Consider the following 5,891-nt stretch of genomic DNA (forward strand, 5'->3'; position numbering starts at 1 on the left):
TCTTCGTCTTCACAAAAATATCTTATTTTTGCAAATAATGCAAAATAAAAGTAGATCCTAAAGCCAAACCTGCATGTGCCTTCAAGAATTATACTCGTATATCATACTCCTAGCGATTGACAATTGATTGAATTTCAAATGATTTTGTTATAAAAAATATTTTTGATTATATTTGGGTTAATGTTTTAACGTACCATTTGCAGGCTCGTACTGATGACTATGTTTCTAACCGCAATCTTTATGCGCAGCGTCAAGAGCGCGCTCGGAAAGACATCGAAAGAACTTTCTGGGTCCTTCAAGCCTGATTCGACATTGTGAAGACTCCGTCTCGGATGTGGTACACAGAGAATATTGTCGACATCATGTACACGTGTATTATCTTGCACAACATGATTATAGACGACAAAAGACCGAGGGCGACTAACTTTTTCGACGATGATGAAACCGGAAGCTCAACCGCAAGGTCTCCCCCACGCTGAGGTGTGCATAGACGGTGCGAGAGAGGAACGAAAGAAGATTGACAATGCGCGATACCAAAGCCTAAATCGAGCTACAAAAAGACCTAATCAAACACATCTGGGCGAAATTCGGCCACGAGTAGTGGGTTTTTTATTTTATTTTATGAATTTAATTATGTAAATTTTTTTTTTGGATTTTAATTATGTAATTTTTAATTTTTTAGTAATTTGTAATAGTATTTCGGATATTTTTAATGCATTTTAATAATGTGGAAATGTTTTTTTAATTGAAGTATTTAAATTGAATAATAAAATGGTAGAACCCTTGAGCATGCTCTTGCGGAAGAGCATGAATGCGAGTGTTGTGCTTTTGCGGAAGAACATGGGGTAAAAAAATGAATAAAAGTAGGTCCGGGCCCATATATCCATGTGATAAGGCTAATTTCATGCATCGGTAATGTGCGAAAAATGTTATAATTTGCTGGGTCTAACACGTTTCCTAAGCCAGGTGTGTGAAGAAAATCGCTAGATCAAGGAAGTACTGAAGGAGATGGTCTAGCGAAGGAAAGGAACGAAGTGAGCAGGATTTACAAAGGAAATTGGCGTGACAGAGGAGTCAATAGCTGATGGCAACAAAGTCTTATCTATACCTCGCTGGGCTCCACTCAAACGCCTATATATAGAAGAGCATGCAACGCAAGGATTATCACTTTTTTCTTCACTCTTCTTAGCTCACACACATTACACATACTTGGGAATGAGAGATCTGGGGTAGTCGGGAACGGAAGGTTATTTTCTTAGAAATTTCGTGGTTGGCAACACCGTCCGAGTGCGGACGAAGATACAATTCCTTTTAATTTCAGTTGTTTTGCTCGTTTTTATCGTCGAACTTCACTTTTGGGAGTCGACCTGGCTGTTGATGATACTTATTGTCTTTCCGTTTGTTGATCTGCGTTTAGCAGTTAAATTTCAAGTCAATTTGCATAGATCTCTCTGCTGTTAGTTCATTTCTACAAGTATCTTGTCGATCTCTGTTTTAGTTTGTTGTTGTGGTGTTTGACATGGAAATTTGGTGATAGATCTGTGGTTGATTGATTGTTTGGAGTTTGTTTTTGTTCGAATTTGAAGTGATGAAGAGTTTCTGTTGGTTGGAGTTCGTGTTGGACGCTTGGATCCGGAGTGGATTTAGCGTCTGAGGTTGGATTCGACGTGAGGAAAGAAAGTTGTTAGATGAATTCGAGTTTTCTTCTTGTTTTCTGCTTTGTTTCGTCTAGTGTCTGCAAATCTGTTTAGTTCTTCATAGTTCATGCTTAGATTTGATTTAAAATTAGTTTGCTCTGTTTAATTTCGTTCATGTTAAATTTCTTATGAGTTTATGCAGTTTGGTTGTAGAAGACAATGTCGCTGTTAGTTAGTACGAGAGTTAGTTATTCTGCCAGCTTTTCGTTCGTACTTTGCTTTTTTCAGTCATGGTCCCCACAGTAGGTCTTTTTCCTAGGTCTAGTAGTGAAGCAGTTTTCTTAGATCAAGTGTTGAGCAGTTAACTTTCTTTGCAACGTTCTCTTATAATTTTTGCCTAGGTCTAGCTGTTAGTTTAGGAGTTTTAAAGATTCCCAAGTCAAGTTAAATTTGTTTTCCTCAACCCAAGAAAATGCGTGGCAGCAGCCAACACCAAAAACACACCCAAATCCTTGAACATGAGTATTACGCATCCTTCTCTGTGGGATCGATCCCTACTTCCCTATACTAGGTTAAGTAAAGTGGTTGAGGGTTTTTGAAAGAAGTGCTCTGTGTGTCCGACGACCGGGATTCCTTGCGATCAACGAGTTCCTAGACCACGTGATCTAGTGGATTTGCTGGATCTAGGGAACCTGTTATTTCCTATTTGAACACACGCAGTACGACAACCTTTTCACCATGCTCTTGGCAAGTGCATGATGTGGATACTCTAAAATTACACAATATTAATTTAAAAAAATAATTGAAACATGATTGAAAAATGACCAAGAATAAATGAGTAAGAGAAATACTCCATGTGTCTCTTAAAAATAGATTACATTTGTCATTTTGAGATGACCCTTAAAAATAGATCAATTATGTTTAAGATTTTTTTTTCTCTAACGAGATGAGTCCCATTATCCACTAATAATACTTCAATCATTTTTTTCTTTCTATCTTTTTTACTTGACCAACTATGCATAAAATCTGTGTTGTTTTAATTATTTTCTTATTATTAGAAACGAATGAAGTATAATAGACACATATGCCATTGGAGCCATAAACTTATAAAAAATGACAAAAAATGTGATAACCTGATATACTTGGATTTTACATGGTTTTAGAGGGTGGTTATGTATGAATTTGATCATTTTTGTCTATTGTTGGACATGTTTATATCTACTTCTCTATTATGTTGGTACGTTGACCATTTTGTTAAGAATGTGTAGAAAAGACACAAAATATGTGGATGTGCAGCAGCCTTGGTTTGAGACAATATTTACTGGAGATTTTAAAGTCCAATCAGCCCCTAATGCATATCAATCTCTTCGTCTTCGAAAGAGCTTCACGTGGGTATCTCGCACACCTCAGTCGGAGTTCGGTAGAAGAATTTATGGTCGTTACAAGAACACTGCACTGTCCATAAACTTTCACGCGGCCGGGTGAATTATTACACAATAAATTCACCCGGACGGGTACAGCGATTCTGCGCGAAAAGGGTCAGAAAGTGGTCGAAAATGACCACCCGACCAGGTGAATTTTGCTCTTTATAATTCCACCCGGCCGAATAGAGGTATCTCAACCATCCACTTATCTTCAAACTTATTCTGTCCTCTGTCTTGAATAAGTTTGGGGGTGGGGGGGTTCTGACGTATAACTGAAAGAAAAAAGAAGTATAAAAAAAAGGAAAAAAAAAAAGATTCAACCTTGATTCGACTTATTTTAACACAAGTAGTACCCGCAAGTGTACGGGGCTAGTGTAGCAATTAGCAAGCAAGAGTATCGTATCCCACAGAGACAAATTTGTATCAACTTAACTACCACGAACAAATGTTGAGTACTATCTAGAGAATCAGGAAAGGTTTGGTTTTTTTTCTAACACTAATAAAAGCATATAGTAAGCAAATAAACAAGTAAAAGCAAATAAACACGAAGTGAAAAGATAATATGGAGAAAATTGTAGAACTCAGGGATCCGATGCACAATTCCAAACTCTTATCCAAACAAATTATCTTACCTTTTGGTGTCCCTAGAGTTACTAAGTCGACCACAATTATAGATTAAACCCCCTCCCGAGGTGAGAAACTTGTAGATTAGGTGCTAGGATTGAAGTCCCCTTCTAATCCTAAAACCCCTAACTCCCAAAAGCTCGATTAGGTCACAGACCTCACTCAAAACCTCAACTCTTCCGAGTTTTATTGCATTAAGGTGTGAATTATTCTTATTTCCAGATTAATTATTTTATCTCCCGATTAATCTAATTAATCATACACAATCAAGTGGTGATCAAGCAATTGAAAGGAATAAACCCAAGAATAATCAAATAACTACAAGAGCAAGGTAAGAACAAAATTAATTGGATAAAACTATGAAATTAGTGCATCATCACCAAGAATTCTACAAGAAATGTTTAGCTACTCATGTTCTTCACAAAAACCAGTTTGAAACAACGAATTCAATGAAAGACATAAGAGATGGATACTAAGAACTCCTGTGGAACGAATCTAGGAATGAAGTCTTCAATCTTTCGATCTACAGTCTTCAATCTTCAATTCTCTCTCTAGAAGTGTTCTTGGAGATGTGTGTGAGTGTTGGAGGCGGTAGAGTGTTGAATTCCGTGAACCCTAGGCGTTTTTTTCTTTTACCCCCATCAAAAATCGCGTTTTTGGTAAGAAAATAGGCCAAAATAGCGTACCCGGCCGGGTGGAATTATAAAGAGCAAAATTCACCCGGCCGGGTGGTCATTTTCGACCACTTTCTGACTCTTTTCGCGCAGAATCGCTGTACCCGGCCAGGTGAATTTATTGTGTAATAATTCACCCGGCCGCGTGAAAGTTTCTGGACAGCGCAGTGTTCTTGTAACGGCCATAACTTCTTTTACCGAACTCCGATTAAGGTGTGCGAGATACCCACGCGAAGCTCTTTCGAAGACGAAGAGATTGATATGCATTAGGCGCTGATTGGACTTCAAAATATCCAGTAAATATTGTCTCAAACCAAGGCTGCTGTACATCCACATATTTTGTGCCTTTTCTACACATTCTTAACAAAATGGTCAACATACCAACATAATAGAGAAGTAGATATAAACATGTCCAATAATAGACAAAAATGATCAAATTCATACATAACCATCCTCTAAAACCATGTAAAATCCAAGTATGTCATAACCCCATTATCCATGTCAAATCAAATTCATCAGGTACCGCAGAAGTGAAATTGAAGTGTCAAAGTAATATCTATATAGTTCACTCAAACAAGATTCGTGAATATTTGTCGACGAGCAAGTAGTCTTGTCAGGATTCTTTGAGGTTGATTTTTGAAAATATTGAGTTGTCTTTCACCGAGCAAAACAGAGAGTTAGAATCAAATCCAACTATTCCCTCTTTTTCCCAAAATGGCCGTGAGACTGCCGTTTATCCACTCAACGCGGTTAAAATAGTCCATAATTGAACATTAGAGCGATTGTAGACAAGAGTTTCAAGAATTTTATTTTCTTATCATGGAGTAAATTGAATAGCAGAATGAGTTATGGATTATGGATTGTTTTGACAGTATGGATGATGGTTTTTAATTTTTCTGGATTAAAAGATGTCATTCAGTCGATCAGAAATATCTATGGGCGCCAACTTAATATCATCAGGTGTGTTTGTTTTTTTTTTTTCAATTAACTTTTTGGTTTCTATATTTTGGCCATGAGTTTAACCAGTGATTTATGTGTTTGGCTTGGGGGTTTTTGGAAATTGCCAAATTAAAATTAATATTAAAAAATATATTTATGTAGTAGGAGTACAAGTGTATGATATAAATCTCTAATTTTATTTTATCAATATTATTATCTTGTCTCATTTTTTAATCTCTAAGGTTCATCCCAATTTATATTGGTTCTAATCTACTGTATATTTTCCCTCTCAACAATTAAATTTTACAACTTATTACCTCTTTCATTTTTTAAGAATTTATTCCCTCATATCAATAAGCAATCTTGTAACTCATCGAATTCCAAATCAAAAGAAAATTACATGAAGGAAATACAAGCTTAACTCAAATTCAAGCTCAAGATTAAATTAAACTAACACAGCCGAAATTGATTTAATAATATATAAACCCATTATATAAACAATTATAAATCTAAACAATAAAACCCAAAACTAACTTCAAACTGTAACGACAGATATATTCGCAAAATGTAAAAAAATTGGAGTATTCGTAAAT

This window comes from Salvia hispanica, chromosome 3 (genome assembly GCF_029641045.1).
Source record: "Salvia hispanica isolate PSC_SH4W2 chromosome 3, Shi_PSC_v1, whole genome shotgun sequence".
Classification (NCBI taxonomy): domain Eukaryota; kingdom Viridiplantae; phylum Streptophyta; class Magnoliopsida; order Lamiales; family Lamiaceae; genus Salvia; species Salvia hispanica.